Source organism: Augochlora pura, chromosome 5 (genome assembly GCF_028453695.1).
Source record: "Augochlora pura isolate Apur16 chromosome 5, APUR_v2.2.1, whole genome shotgun sequence".
Lineage (NCBI taxonomy): Eukaryota > Metazoa > Arthropoda > Insecta > Hymenoptera > Halictidae > Augochlora > Augochlora pura.
In genome coordinates, this window is record NC_135776.1 from 12567010 (window position 1) to 12583707 (window position 16698).

Consider the following 16698-nt stretch of genomic DNA (forward strand, 5'->3'; position numbering starts at 1 on the left):
AAAAGAATGCGTTCTTTCTCGACAGTTTCCACAAATGAAAACTAAAACCGAACTAAACTCCATCGCGTCCTACATTTTACAATCTTTCGAATACTCGGTGCGCAACAAATGCATAAAATTTCGCAACATCCGCAATTGTCAATGAAAGCACCGTTGGCGGGTACGATTGTCGGTGGTGGTACCAAGGTAACGCTGCAGTCTGCAGTACAGATTGATGAACAAGATAAATGCACCGACTGCCATCACGGTCGCGATCCCATAACTTTGAATTGAATATTTCATCGTTATGTTATCGATGTCGCAAAATTCAGTGGCATATGCGCCGTACCGTCGCTGTATGTTCCCATAGATACGAAAAGATCGACATCGATCGAGTCGAGAGGCTCGAGAATCAATGATAAGTTCAAAGTTACTCGATTTCAAATTCTCCGTTCGCGAACAGTTCTGGATGGGTTTGAAACTATTTGATCCTAAACTGATAATCGGACCGCAATGTTTTCCATTGGTTCGCGATGCCTGTGAGAACGACCTTTAACGCACGGTACAGTTTGGCTTCTTCGTAATTCGGGCAACTCGAATGCAGCTTCGCGTTCAAAATTTGAACAAATACGCCGAACTATTTTTTTCAGCCTCGTTGTGCACACAATTTGGGAAATTAAAGAGCGACGAATATCCCGACCGACCGATCGTGCGACCGTGCGACCGTGCGACCGTGCGACCGCGCGAGTCGCCTGCGGCAAGTTGAATCTCTAGCCGCGGTAAACACATTCTGCAATACGTTGCGTGCGTAATTACATGGCTTAAAATCGCGTGACGCGATAGAATGAAATTAAAAGAAGACTAGAAAGGGAGGCAGAGCAAGAGAGAAAGGGAGAGAACGAAAACCCGGTCGCCGTATCGCTGTAAATAACCAGCGTCCCGGTGTTTTCGAGTCGTTTTAGATTGTACGTTTCGAAACGATTGTTATCGGTCAACAGTCATCATTGGTACGGTTTACATAGCTGTCGCGTATCGATCGGCATTCCCGGTAATTACGTATTGTCTGTGGAACGCTACCGTGTGCCCGGTATTATGCACGCCGGGAGCACAGGCGTTTCGAACTTCTCCCTTTTGCATGTGCGCATACGAAGCGCGATGGTTTTGCGAAACGCGAAGCAGACGCGCGTCATCGTTGCCAATAAATGCCGGGAATGCGATAGGAAGAAGCGACCCGGCTTTTGGATTCTTTTTCCAAACTGGGAAAAAAATTAGTCATCGAGGGCCTGCGCGGACTGACAACGCGCAGCGACACCTTCCAGGTTGCTAACAAGAAAAGGTTACAATCCGTTCCCGTGACTCTCGGCTTCGGGCTCCGGAGGATAATGAGCGACTAAACAAATCGGGGAGCGTTGATTGCTCGCTCTTGACCATCACAGTTTTCATCGTCGCAACGAGCACAAGCCTAATGAAAATAGCTTTCTGCTTTTAATCATTTCAAGAAGAAAGAAATAATGTAGCAAATATTCATACGTTTATGTAATGTCCTCGCATTATTTTGCCTTTAGAAGAGTTTTATCGGAGCATTATGTTGTTTGTTCTCTTCAGAACAAGCAGTGGATATATTAAAGATACCGATGTCAATTCTGGCGAATGGATTTCGTGATGAAAATTTTATATAGGAATAGAATAGCGTCGCGTCGCCACGAAGATCGACCATCGACCTTGAACAAGTTTCTCCTCCGATCGAACGCTAACGACAGGTGTTTTGGTCCAAATCTGATTACGAAGCTGTATACAAACGCGATTCTTGCGACAGCACTAAAAAAACTTTCGCCGAATGTTTTGTCAGGTGGGGTTGGTTAATCGCATTGATTTTCGATTCAGGAACGATCCCGAGGTGTTGGTTGGTCATCGATCAACGTTGTCTCTTCTCCCGATCAGCTGTAACCGATCCAGTTGTATCGAGAACGTAATTTTTTCATATTTGATTATAAGAATCTTCGCGTAGTCTCGCTTCCATCTATAATCTTGAACTTGTTATTATCGCTTTTCCAATCCATTCACATGTTCTACAGAGTTTTGGGTTTCGAGTTTGGCGATTCAGAAGTTGTTAGCAAAATTTGCAGCAAGAAAGAATCTTTTTACGTAAACATAGATGCCAACTTGTATACAGCTCTCGTCCGGTTGAAAGTAAAAGCAAGATATTTAAATGAGATGCAATAGTAGAAAAATCAAAGAATCGATCGTGTCGTGTCTGCATAAATGTAAGGCTTCGATACTTGTTCTACAAAACATTGCCGTGATAAGCTTTATCGGCTCGATCGACTTTTCTTCGACGTTGCATTTTTCGCGCCTATTTAAACACCTGTACACGTCGCAGTAAATAGATGATCGAGACGACTTTAAACCGTGATTTAACCGCGAATCGATAAGCTGTGCCTCGTTTATCGACTTCCTTGCGGTCGCGTCCCTTTTTTTAAGCACGATTCCTGATAGGTGGAGATAAGTTGCATTCCGGACGCGGACGAATCCGATACGCGATGCAGTAAACAATAAACGAATTGTGTCAAGAACGTCGTGCCCTTTCCTATCATTTACGCGATCGTTCGAACGATAGTCTCGTTAGATTGTTTTATAATTTATCGAAGCGCGCTTGAAATTGTTTGCGTTCATTTTCAGGTACGTCATTACCGGACTGCAGATTTTTACGCGTTCCGTGAAACTATTGAAGAACGTGTAAGAAAAATTGTACTTTGTAAAAATTGCTTCCGTGGTTTAAATTTTTCTTACAATTAATACATATTTTGTCGTGGTAAATGCGCGTATCGTGTGTTGATTACGTGTTGAATTTATTTCTAATAAAATAGCAAGTGCTTGAAAAATTGAAAAGGAAACTTTCTGCGACGGAAGAGTCGGTGATAACTTGTTAAACACATTTGTAACAATGCATCCAGTGGCACAAAAATTTGCAAAAGAAAAGTTGTAAAACTAAGGGAAAGGAAAGAAAAGCAGAGACACTGGCTCTTTTCGAATTCACGGGATTATTGTGAATAAATATGGACGAGATTCGCGTTGCCTTCACTCGCGAAAAGTTTCACGCGCTATAATTCGAGATTACGTTGCGACCGAAAAGTTTTGTTAAAAAATATTCCGCATCGGAAGTTCGCAACTCGTTACTGGAACAGCTCCCTCTTCTCTCTCTCTTTCTGTCCCTCCCTCCCTCTCTCTCTCTCTTTATCTCCTCTCTTGAAAAGTGCCAACTCATTTTTCGCGCGCGCGCGCGCGCGCGCGAGGCAACGCGATCTTCGTTTTTAGAAGGCTTCCTTTGAGCCGCGGAAAAGGTTGTGCATGACAAAGAGGAGCCCCTTCATCTGGTTCCAGTGACGTGCCCGAGTTTTAATAAATATTGAGACAGAGTGTGCACCGTGGCATAGCCTCGCAGGATTATCGGCAAAGGATCAAGTTTAACCAAGTTTTTAATCAAAACATTTAGTTGGATCTTGATTAACAACTCTGGACCTTGTTGCGTCAGTTCCCCTGTTTATTTCCATGCGCATTATTTATCATTTTTATCCGACCACCGGTATTTTAATAACTTTCCGACTTGTCCGAACTTTTAACGCATTCTTGGCCCATGAATAAAGGATAAATATCCAGTGAATTATTGGATATTCTTTTTTTCATCGTGCGCCAAGAAGACGGAAAAAGCATAAACAAAAATAGAGGGCATCCATGAAAGGTATATGTTATATGTAGAAACCGGCATCGGGTGATTCCTCGTTAAGAAATATGAAAAAAATATACAACAACTTTCTTTTTGTTATTTGGGACTTGCTTTTCAAACTAGATTTTCTCGAAAACTCAATTTCGAATGAAAAAAAGTTACTTTGTATCTTTTTTCATGAAGAATTAATCGGTGACCCGTGTACGGTGCAAATAAGTAGGATTTACAAAGTAAGAGCGTGTACATCGTTCTATGGAGATATTTTGATCACAAAAGCTTTGTAAGAATATTTTCATTTCTCCGAGATAAATGATCATTTCTTTGACAGAGTTAATTAGGACGATAGATAAAGTACGTTGTAAAATGAGAATATTATTGTAAGAAATGTTTTGACAAGGATATCTTCTCGTGGTTACTTTGGCAAGAATAATTTTACTACATTATAAGATTCATAAGATCATTTTAATGTTAGAAATTGTTATTCTTCGACGTTCGAAAAGACCATTTTTATAGAAAAACGAGTTTTAGAAATCCAGTTTAAAGCGTATAATATTAAACGGTGCGGGTTTAGGAAAATAGATTATAGATCCAGAAAAACGGATTGCGGCGAGGGTGCGAGAGATAATCATGGCAGCGCCGTTCCATTTTCATTTGATAATTCTGCGAAATAGAGATTCAACGACGTCGGGGGTACGCTGTAGGTAACGCCGTAGCGGGTCTATGATGCGGTTTTAATTGCATACGAGTAGTAGGAATCGCGATCAAAGCGTAGCGAGTACGGGCGTTGTAACGTTAACGAGTCTGGGCTGTTTAACCCTTTGAAGGAAAAGTCAAACAACGAGGACCGCAGAAAGTTCCAATTGGGAATGGGCGAAAGACTTTCCTCTCGCTAAATGCTCCGGAGAAGAAGTCTGTGTTGAGGCTCGTTCCTATGCAAAACCGGGGGGCCATTGTTGTCCGGTGTGTAGGCACCGTCGCAAACCAGACTTAATCCCCACACGGCGAATTCGAAATACTTTTACGACGCGACGCGACGCGATACAGCCTCCACCCTCCCCCGCACTCCGTTTCCCTGTTTAACGAGAGCTTAATGTCGCTATTGACGGGGGTAAAATTGGCAGGGTAGGAATTTCAAGGACGATCTCTCTCGACCAACTATCCGCGCCCGTCCTCGGAACACCCTACGCGACGATGTTCTATTTACACGATGGCACCCCTACGAATCCCGCGAGTCGAGATCCATGAGAAATCTCTGCCACGTCGCGCGATTAATTCCTCATCGACATGAGGAACGATTATCATGCGTCACTGCTAAACGCTCTGCTACTCCTTTCGTCCGATAACCGTCGCGACCGTTGCTTCGGAATCCGTGCATTCGTTGCTAATATTTCTCTAGGAATATGATGAAATTTTCGTTTAAGACCGAGATTGATCGAGCGGGATGACTCCGGAACCCTATAAATTTGTACAACTCCTTACGATCGAATCACCAACTTATCGTTTCATTCGAGTCGTTTCTTTCAATCGTCGCATACGATTTTTCGCGCTTTGTTCATTGTTTCGTCACGTAGTAAGCCTATTGCAGTCGATAAATATGTTGAAAACGTGCCTGCACAAAGGCACTGTCAAATAGTTGCAAAGCATACACAGTTGCCGCGAGAAATTTTTTGGAAAGTTTTATTTTCATACACGGTACGAATCGATTTCTAATCGAAGAAATACGTGAATATGCCAAAAAGACAATGAATTGATTTCATCAAAAATTTACAGTAGAATGCCTCCTTAAGAACATTGCTATACATTTTTATTTAGTTCCTTACAGTTTCAGTTTTATGTAACAATTCGCGATACGGTAATTGTGCGGTAAAGAAAAATAATGTAATGGAGTGGGAAAAGAAAGAAGAACTAAATGTAAGAGAAAGGAACGTATCCAAGAGCTTCATTCTTTCTGAAACGAAAGTACTATTTGACATAATAACGTCAAAGGAGTATCGCTATACCGCAGCAACGTTCTAGAACAAAAGCTTGAAATTTTTAAGTACAATAGTCTTGCTCCGCTTTCAAGATAGCGGAACATTTTTGCGCGCGCAAGACGTAGAGAGGAAGAGAGTGAGTGAGAGTGTGTGTGTGTGTGTGTGTGTGAGAGAGAGAGAGAGAGAGAGAGAGAATTATTAGCAGTGTTTCGCTGCAAATAATTCACGAGTATCGACACGTTTTCAACGCACGAAAATATGATACTTTGTAAACGTTGGATTCGCTGCACCGCACCCATTGCTCGACACTGAGTAGAAAATACGTGCCTGTATCGATATTAAACTGCAAATTTTGGTACATCTGTACGATTCTGTTAAAGATACTCTAATAGATTTTTTGTTTTCTTCATACAAAACAAGTGGAAGCTATTGCTCTTTTTTTCTATACATTTCTATTCTATTCCGCCGTTTGTCGACGCAGACTGACCTATTCCTTCGTCGCGCGATATTATTAAATCTCATTCGTTAGCATTCTGTTCAATGGCGAAAGTATACATTGTTCACCAAGCCTAGCGAAAATGGGCGTAAAAAGAAGGTACGAAAGAAGCGAAAACCGGAAAAAAATGGGTTTCAATTAATATTTTACACAGAGGGACAAGAAAACGCGGGCAACGAGAGAAAGTCCCTTCGGTATCGACTCGGGTCCGTCTATTACGAGAGATATGGGCGGCATACATATACTTACCGTGTCCCGTCTCTTCGTGGCCGTCATCCCCTAAGTTCGCCCCGTGCCGGTCTATCTAGCCGGCAATTCCGTCGGGGGTTCCGCATAATGCTTTTTTCAAGCCTGCTAGCAGGGTATCCTAGTATCCGTCTGCGGGAGTGACGCGAATTTTTCCCCCGAAACGACCTTCCATTCGTGTACACGAATCCAGCCGGCACCCCCGAGGCGCGCTACTGTGAATTATCCGAGTGGCTTCGGTAATTCCGTCGGGAATCGTTTTGCATAATGTTAAGAAAATACTCGTAAAAGGCCGCGCCGAACGACTCCAACGAGAGCGAGCTGCTCGGCGCGATGCTGTTGCTGCTGCTGCTGCTGCTGCTACTGTTGTCCCCGGCGATACCGAGGGCGATCATTGCGACTTGATTCCCCGGGATCCTAATTTTTCCACGTGCTATCACCCACTTTCGGGCAAAGTTCGCTCGGTTCCGCAGTGATTATGCTTGCAGATGAATTGATACTCGCGTTGACGCGAAATGTTCGTCATTTCGTAGAAAACACTTTTTTAAGGGTTATGGACAATTCGCAATTTAAGGGAAATTTTAAAAAGCGAAGGTAAGAGGAAGAACAAGTTCGCTTCGATGGACAAAGAGAAAAATAGAGTATCGGCAAAGGGAAGATGATTCTAAGAGAATACTGAAAGATGCACTTGTATCGATAAAGTGGATAGAAGATGTGTTCGATGAAATAAAATGTTTGCAGAGAGACGAGCATATTGATTTACGGCAAAAGAATAAAATTGGAGAAATTAATAATGCTCGAATATCCTTGCTTTCGTCGTAGACACTTTTGTAGATTATTATGTCACGGTTATCTGGAAATATCTGTATTCCCGTCATAAATATCTCCTCACGTTGTCTCGTAAAAGTCAGAACAAGGAAAAATTGTATGCTGTCAGCTCGAAAATTCTCTATGCTAAAAGTGGGATAAAAATAGCATTGAAATTTTCTGTTGAAAACGAGTACCAAAAGGCTTCTCGTACTGAAAAGTAGAGAAAAATGTTCATTCAACAGCATCAGCTTCGAATCGATGCAGAAAATCGTTATTAGTCCAAAGTTTCGCAATCTAGTAATTTCCTCTCGCGCTAAATGTCCCCGATTGCGTAAAGCTCCATGGTCCACTTGCAGCCGTACTTTTCCGATTAGCAGGTGACACGAGTCACGATTAAAGCTTCCCGAGGAGTGAAAAGCGAGCCAGATGTGTAAAGAAGTGGCGGGAAGGTAAAAACCGTCTCGTAAAACGATGGTCGAACGGGGGGAAATCTGAGGTGCGGTGCGGCGAATGAAAACGTTGAGAATTTCTTAAGTGGTGAAATTCGCGACAGAGTACCGGCACGCGACGCGGAAGAACTCGATTACGCCGAAGGCTGTTGGTTGAACAAGCTGTAAGTTTACACCCGTGAGAATGCGGGTCAACTGCAGGTCGTCGTTCAAATCCGTTCTGAATTTTGCACTCGAGCTACCCTGGATTCGAGACGCCCAATTCTCGACGGGTCCGCGAGAAAATTTGCGCAGCTTCCTACGATGATTCTTCCTCAGAAGTCCCGTGTCGGGTTGAATACAAGTTAGAACGTGCTGCAAGCATATCATTCCAGCGGATCGCAGGGGCGGGCTCGTCGCGTTTGCCCAATTGCGTACACGCGTGTAGCGTAACTACAAAATTTCCACCGTTGATCTCACCGTATTCTTGGACAGCGGATGGAATCGACGATTCCGGAAAATACCGATAATCAGGGACGTATCGATAATCTCGACGAACAACCATCGGCACGCGATCGAATGAATCGATTATAATCGCGGTAATCATTACGGTAAAAATGTCCGGCGATTTGATTCTATCGGTCTCTATCGTGCTCTCAATTAGGCAGACGAATCTTTGTGGTTTGAGTTTTACGCGTGTTGTGTTCGCGGACATATTTCGGCATGCTTTTACGCGAATATCACTAGTCGATGTTCTCCTCGGTGGTGGGTGCGTCGTAGGGTGACAATTATTGAAACAACGATCGGTTAGAATGATCGATATCATTGCGTCGCGTCGACGCGATCGCGGTGCAAATATCATCGAAGCATAAAGATACAGCGAGCAAGTGACGCTAACGATTCTAATAAAATAAAAAGGAAGTAAGGACACGCGGTTTCGTGCTCTGGCGAGGGTTCTAGAGGGGGACAGCTCTCTGTGTCTCTGTACGGAGGGTTAAACCAAAGGTATACGATACACACACGAGGCGAAGTTGCGGCGCGCCGCGCAGTCTCGACTCCGATTGGCCGTCGTGAAATCCGCGCGAACCACCGGAGACCAGTTGAGCGCGAGACTCCGAGCCGAACGGTTGTGTACGCACGGACGCAGCGCGGCCGAACCACGATTATATTCTCTCCTCTCGATCGCAGATACGACGCACGACTTCTGGTCGGGTTTGCTTCAGGTCCATTAAAATATCACGCACTCGTCGGTCGGTCGCTCGGTCGGGCCATCGTTCGACCCGCCTGCGAGCATCGTACGCGATTCTAGTCGTTCGAACGACCCAGTGAGACACATGACAGCGCGAGAGTGGTGATTACTGTCGTGACTTCCGAGCCGAGTGACTACTCTGGATTTTTTCCAACCCCCTTTCACGGTCCTCCGAGGGAGTTTCCGGTGGCAGGAAGCATCGTGACGTCTGGTACTCACGGTGAGTCGACGCTTTTCACGTTTTCACCTTTTCAATTCTTCGCGTTTCATTCCATAGGAACATTCGAAATTCTCTTCTTTGCGGATAGGCTGTACTTTTTCTTTTTCTCGGTTAATGAATTCTTCGGTCGCATGGGTTCATTCCGTTTCGTCGGATTGCTGAAAATCGGATATCACGGTTTGTTTTGTTGCGAGAATTTCTCATTCGTTCGTCGCGCGTTCGTTGCGCGTTCGTCGACGTAGTTGGCCTATGATCGTTCGTGTAATCGTTGGGTACTGCGTGATCGTGATCGACGAAAATATATCTCCGTTTTCTCGGACCGCTGCAAACGAGATCGTGTTTCGCGTTGTTCCGAGAATTTTTGTTGGTAATCGGGGATGCAAATTTTCATGGTTTGAAGCCGTGAAAACTTTTCACGCATGTGTTCGCTTTTATCGAAATCGTAATCATATATTTTAATGTTCTCCTAACGTTATCAGGATGTTGCATTTTCGCTAGAGATTCGGGAAGATTTTAAAAGAGTTTCTAAAGCATAGAAAGGGAAAACTTTGCGGTAGTTTCGTTTGTGACTTTTCGTATAATTCGATCGAGAGAATATAGAAAGCGAGGGAGCTCAATTTGTATCGTTGTACAAATTTGGTATTTGACGTTGTCGCGTCGTTTTGACAGAGAAGGATTTTGATTTTGGAATTGGCGGGTGACGAAGAAATCATTACGATCGTGTTTCGAAAATTTCGACACACAAATTTTTCGATCGTGCCTCTCCGAGGGAGGTTTCTCGAGGATGTTCGAGTAAAATGAGAATTCTATCGATTGCGCGGATCTGAATGGTGGCGGAGAAGGTTTTTCGCGTCGTCTGTGGGTTCGGTTGCCGAGTTCTTTATTGCCGAAAGTTTCCTGTGTCGTCCCCACCCGCGCGTTTCCTGAAAGCTGGACGTTTTTGTGAATTTTTTCTTTCAGTTTCGAAAACCGGCAAGTTATTTCGACGTGTCTGGCAACGAAAAGTTTGTTGTACGCCGCGCCGCGCCGTGGCTCGCACGAGTCTGTCGCACTCGATGGCAATTCGTTTTAATGTATCGCCCGGTGAAATCTGTTTCACAATTCGCAATTAATAGCGTACCGAGATGAAAGAACTGAAAACTTTGCGAAACGATTTATTGACTTTGATAAATCGGATCGAGCGACGGTAGGATATTAGAGGATGTTTTGGTGGATATGAAAATTCGGGCTAGTTTAAACGGCCGTGTCGATGTCAGGTAGAGTACTTCATTTTTTTTTTTGGAAAAGAGAAAGATGGAAAGGAGGAAATGGTTCGTCTGGAATTCAGAGTACGATTTCTAGAATCGATTCGATGTAGTATCAAAGTCCAACGTAAAATGTTTGTCATTTGAAAGACAGTTTTTAGCGAATTTAAAAACGAAGCAGAGAACTAGAAGTATCAAAACAACGATTCGATATTTTTGTAATATTAGAATTTATAATTTTCCAACGCAGACCGTTTTCTTTTAGTCTTTTCCATTCGACATTAAGAAAATGGCGCACCAAAAAATTCGTACCAATGCAAAGGTAACTTGAGTCGGTAATTCGTCGGCGATTCTTCAACGAAAATGGGGATTAAAAATTTCGGTCCATCATCGAAAGTGAATTCTACTTCCAATTCGATTAATTAGGAATTGATCGATACGCTGATTATTTCGGGTGTGTTACTTTCGTTTCAAAAGTAGACGGAAATATCGTTGGAAGGGCTTTAACGTTCGAAACGTTTCGCCTCTTATTAAAGTAACCGCCGCGCCGCTGTGCACCGGGAAAAGTGTAAACCGGTGCGCACGCCTGCAGAACTATTTCGATTAAACGGACAAAGTTTGCACGGAAGTTGCACGATCCCGAAGTACCCTTGAAAAAATGACGACACTTCGTGCGCACCTAATACTTTGCGGGTTTCGCATGTATCGACGTATACAAGTGGAACATGGTAGACGGTTTTTACGCTGCGAGCAGGAAGTAATGCGAAGACCCTTAACAGTTTGGTCGAGTGAAAAGAAAAAAAAACGGCAAAAATTGGTTCGTGTCGCCTCCTGACGTGTCTCCGTCACGTGACTCTGTGGTCTGCACAGTTTCTCAGATTACCCTCGCAAAATTATGCGGTTTACGAATTAGAACAACCAATCTAATCAAACCTTGGAAGATTTCTCGAAGGAATCCTGCTTTGCTGGGCAATTGGTCGACAAAGTTCGGCAAAGAGTCGGAGAATTTCGCAAAGTTCAATCGGTGCTCGTTGAAAATAACGATTCGGTTTATTGGAAAAGTATATTCTGCTGTATGGAAAGTATCGAGCGAGTTGAGACGAAATGTCAGAAAAGCTACGTATCTGCAAACAGTTGCGTCAGTTCCCGTCCAACGGTAGAAATTAAAGCGCGTGGGTTTTAATTGCTCCCTGACTCTAAAACCCACAGGAAAGTACCGTATATTTCTGGGCATAATTTTCATATTAATTACTTCCTCCTCAAAAGTTAAAGTTATTTATCAATCTCCGCGCTTCTGTCTCACTTTTTGTGAAACATATTCTTTGCCCATATCTGCTCAAATCGCTGCACTTATTTTAACAGGCATGTCTTCAGCAAATTCGAAAAGTTGCCAAAGTTTTTCGCATTTTTTTCGCCGACAAATGCGATCATTTTTGACGATAGAAAAAGGCGAATGTTGTATACGTAAATGATAACGCTAATACCGTTAACGAGGACGATATTGTTTTCCGTGGTTTTTTCCTCTTCCGCGTTTTTGCTACCGTATTGAATATAAGAGATCGTCGATGACCGAAATGGAACTCGAAAAGTGTGGGAACGAGCGGTGGACGGAAGCAATTGCGATAACCGGCTATCCAACGTGAATTTAGTAGCCGTTTGATGCACACCGACGCAACGTCTATCCGTTGGAGTTTATCCGCCGGAATTTGACGGATGAGGCCTTAGAAAACGTCTGGCGATTTAAAACGAGGCGGGGGAGAGAGAGGGACCACCGAGGGTGTCTGGAGTATTTCTTCCCCGCTCGAAAAGCGAGCGGCTTGCTCTCGCGAGCCTACTGCATTCGAATAGTTGCGTTCTTTAACACCGAACCTCCAGGATACTCGGTTCCATAGTGCTGCAAGAATTTCTAAAAAATCCTTTGCCGTTAGAGATGGCCCGGTCTTGGAACAACTCTTCGAGTTTTCATCGCTTTTCTTCGTAATCGGCAACGATCTTTCGCTGTACTATGTTTATTAGGGCCGCAGTATTTGTCATTCGGCGAGAGAGTAGTTTCCTTTTTTTCGCGTTTATCCTATTCTGCGTTAAAAGGATTATCCATCGATTCTCGGTAGGCGTCCCTCGGGTTGCACAGTCGGGACACTGGATGCGCGGCGTTACGTTATAAAATTAAGCTTAGCCGACGAACGTCTGTAATTATGCCGTGAGCCGGATAATTTCTTGGCGCGCGCCTGCCGAGCCGGGAACGTTGACGTTTAATTTGGCCCCGCGCGCAGTGCCGTCGTTACAACGCGTTAACTTTCTAGCGCGAACGCGAAGCCCAATCGATAAGGTCCCGGAGAAAACAAATTGCGAGCTGCCTGGACACCGACGATTTCTAACCGGCGCGTTCCTTTTCTATCGCCGATTTTCTTTAGGCCGGGACACCGTAGTTATATCGTCGCGGGGGAGGGGGGGGGGGGTGTACTCGTTCCGCGATAATTATAACGATCGCTCCCATAATTGACAGCCGGACAAAAAATCGAGTCGACCGAGACTGGTTGTTTGTAATTCAATTTCGTGCTTGTTAAACATTCCCGTATTTTTATTCGACAATGCGCGAGCCGTCTGTTCGCGCTTATTTGTTGCCAATTACGTGGTCTGCAATTTGCGTGCGGGAAATACCGGCAGCGTTTACTTTGAAAATCGAGTACGTCGCCGAGCGGATAGGAAAGACTCCTTTTTTTCTCTTTTCTTTTTTCTTTTTACTTTCTTCTTTTTCCTCGTTTCTCTAGCAGAACGAAAATTACAACGAGAAATAATTGAAATTTGTACCCGTCGCACTGAAAATATAACTCTTGCATCCGTTTGAATAATTACGCGCGAAGGTGTGCGCGCACGCAGATGAATAACACGAGCGTTTATTCGTTGTTCCATGAATATTGCAAACATGTCCCGGGACGTGGCACACTTCGTCCTCCATTTTGCAACCTCCTGAATATTTCAGGATCGTCGTCGGTTTAATTGTTTGTGTACGCGATCGGCCGGTGACTTTCCCTTTTCGCCACGTCGCGACGCGTCGGACCAACTTTCGGTTTTTCTCGGGAAACTTTGGCTGATTATAAAATACCGATTTATAAAACGAAATTATCGTGGCATTGAGTCGCAACTTGGACAGTGTTACCACCGATGCTACAATTTCCAAATCATCTTCGAACAGCAACGAAATAAAACGCGAATTCACCAATTCAGTATTCGAACGTACAAGCGTTTCAAAAGGCGATTCGCTGATTCCTTAGGGAATAGTCGCGGTTTCGTGAGAATATCTCGCCGAGTTTTGAAGAAAAGAAATCGCTATAACATTATCGTGAATTTAATAAACTTCCGAATGAATTTTCAGTCGAGCGGAGCCGCACACGCGAGAAATATTTTATTTAAAGTTTCCATAAACTCATCTCTGAAATTCGCGAGAAGATTCGCGGGCGGATCACGAGGATATACATAGATAATTCAGATTCCCGCGATTAAAAGTTTATAGTTTCACGAAAGCTCGCGGAAATCCGGCCTCGCGAAGCTTCGAATATCGAGCCGCGCTTCTTCGCGAATGATGTTTCGGCGCGGTGCACAGCGTAGCGCGGCGTAGCGCGGCGTAGCGCGAGGAAAAGCGACGTTCGTATGCCTCGCTCGCGGAAGAAGCTTTCCTTCCTGCGAAGAAAGTTTCGGAAAATTCGGTGGAAACTAGGCCTCCGCGAGACGACCGGTTCCTCCTCGGGCGAAGACAGTGACGTGATCGATCCACTTTGTCAGCTCGAAAGATAGGGAAAAGAGGGAGGCTCGAGACTCACCGAGGGTTTCGACGAGAGACCCTTTTTAAAAGGAGCCAGAGGGACGTGTTTTTCGGCCGGCTAAAGTTCCCTCTGCTTATTCCTTTCTATAGATTCCGGCGCTGGCTCTCTCTCTTTCTCTCTCTCTCTCGCGCTTCCTATTTACTTTCGACCTTTGGCAGTTTCATTGCCTGAAAGAACGGTCCATCGAGACTGGTTCAAATCCCGCGATGTTTAATCCGCTCGATTAAAAGCATCGATAGTAAGTACAATAGAAATTATAAACATGATAATGACACGGACCGTGGACGGACATAATTTTCAACCTATCCTGAACCCAGCACAAGGGTGAATTACTCGATAAAAATCATTTGCTCCGATCGTTGGTCACCGATGCGAGAGAAACAGATTCCGAAGCGGAATGCCCCGAGTTTCGCGACAACGAGCACGCGCGTTTGCTGCACGAAACGAAAACTCGTGCCGCCGAAAATTGAGACGTCTATTGTGGGCTCCGTTCCCTCGCCGGCTCACAAAACGACCATCCTAACTCGTGTTTTCAGAAACTCGAAACGAGATTAAGGTAGGAGGAAGGGCTACTGCTGCCGGAAGCAATTACGCGGTAAGTTTCGATTCGATTTCGCCGCTGTTCTGCCCCCGGTCGGCCTCGCGACACAATGGATACGTTTATTGGCTTACCGTAACGTCGTCGCTCGAGCTATGAAATCATTTTTTCGGGTCGCAGCGAGCTCCGTAGCGGATTGTGACGACTGTCGACGTGCGTGCATTCTACCTGCGGACTCGCTCGGCAGTGCGAGAGTAGTGTACGGTTCGTCGAAAAGAATGGCCGAGGATTCTCCCGATATTCTTTACCATTGGACCGTTGAACTTTGCACAATTCTATTGCACAATGATTCGATAAAAATTTAAAATGTGCCTCTCGACGAGGCTATCTTGATAATCTTTATTGAGAAATTGTTAGTTTCTTTTTCGAAACTATATCGGGATCTAATCGACTGATTATATTGAAATTTCACACTTACCTGTACAAAATATGAACTTGGCTTCCGTTGACTGTGCTACGCGCCGATCATTTTCGCTGACCTTTTTGGACGAAGGTCCGGGCAATAGTTGTAGCAAATATGGAACGATTCGATCCACGCAAGTCTCGCGTACAGAAAAATCGAGCAAATTCCTGGTACACGCGAATCGCGCACACGATGCCTGCCAAAATGAGTTGCGTTGTTTCAACGGACATTCGATCGCGTGGAAGAGCATCGATCCGCTCGTTCGCAACAATTTTGTTTTTTAAACGGCGGAACGAGCGTTCCCGCGAATCAGGCTCGCCGAACGAGAGACTACAGTGGAACGGGTGGTGCATCCGCTGCCGCATTTTTACCGCTAGACCGTTAAGCAGCTTACTTATCTGCTTTATCGAACCCTATTAGGGCTAACAGGAATATCCGTTCCCCGATAACGAAAACGCCTCGTTTATCGGTGTAGGTAAACTGCACGAATTCCGATCGACCAGAGCCGATAAGCTCCGGATGTCGATCACCGTGTGTCGTCGCACGGACCTCGCTGCAGAAATTCTTTTAATTGCCTCCTGTCCTTGAACCAACGACGATCATGAACGAGCGCCTTCGAGGACCGCGTCGCTGCCAGAGACCGTTGCGTTCAGGATTGTTACGCCTATACGCCAGCTACAACGTTGGAGGCATCCGCGACGGAAACGTTAGGTACGCTGCATAGAGACCGAGAAGGTCTTTGATCGGTATCGCGGCAACGACATTTTTTCGTCTTGCCAGTTAATTGCGGTGACTCACGAGCCGCGGTATCGTGTGCGCGCTCCGTCATAATTTTCTCGAGTGCTCCGAGATTACAGCGACCGATAGATCAGCAAGTGTTCAGGAATCTCTGACTAATTCGTGCACTTGCTTTCTTAGAGATTATCGTGGCCTCGAGCGAACAACCTTGCGCGACACCTAGTCGTTTGGAAAATCACTTTCCAATGCCGCTTTTGGACGATCGATTAGGACAGGCGTCAGCAATCTATGGCGCGTGGATCACCGAGCGACTATAATTTCACGATTATAATTGTTTTTATAATAATTTTTCAGAAAACTAAGCGAATTAGAATTGATAGCTCTTGATGTCGCTACACAGGAACGACCTCTCTAAAGGCATCTCCTCTAACGCTCTCTATCGTCTCAGTCGCTCGGACGAAAATGACTCGTAACAAGATTTATTTCATTTAAATGAGGATGTACGCTAGGCGCCCGGCTAGAGTCTTTCCATCTCGCTCTTTCGTTCCGTAATTTTTTTTCTGTTGCCTTACCCCTTTCCTCCCCCCTCGGACTCCCACTTTTTTCAACTGTTTCACAGCCCACTTAAAATACGGCGGAGGAAGGCCGAGGCGTGAAACGAATCGTCCTTTGCCCCCTTTCCCCCACCCGTGTTCGCTCCCGTTTGCATTCTGTCACTTTCCCTCCCTTTCTCTCTCTCTCTCTCTCTCTCTCTCTCTCTCTCTCT

General features: G+C 44.8%; 1 protein-coding gene across 1 annotated transcript in view; it reads left to right on the plus strand.

Annotated features, from left to right (window-relative positions):
* The first annotated feature begins 8903 nt into the window (after positions 1 to 8903).
* The window catches only part of Sli (slit guidance ligand), a 445854-nt gene continuing 438059 nt past the window's right edge, over positions 8904 to 16698 (plus strand). The window contains exon 1 of the mRNA XM_078181712.1: positions 8904 to 9125. The gene's annotated coding sequence lies outside the window, so the exon portion shown is untranslated. The remainder of the gene's footprint in view (positions 9126 to 16698) is intronic.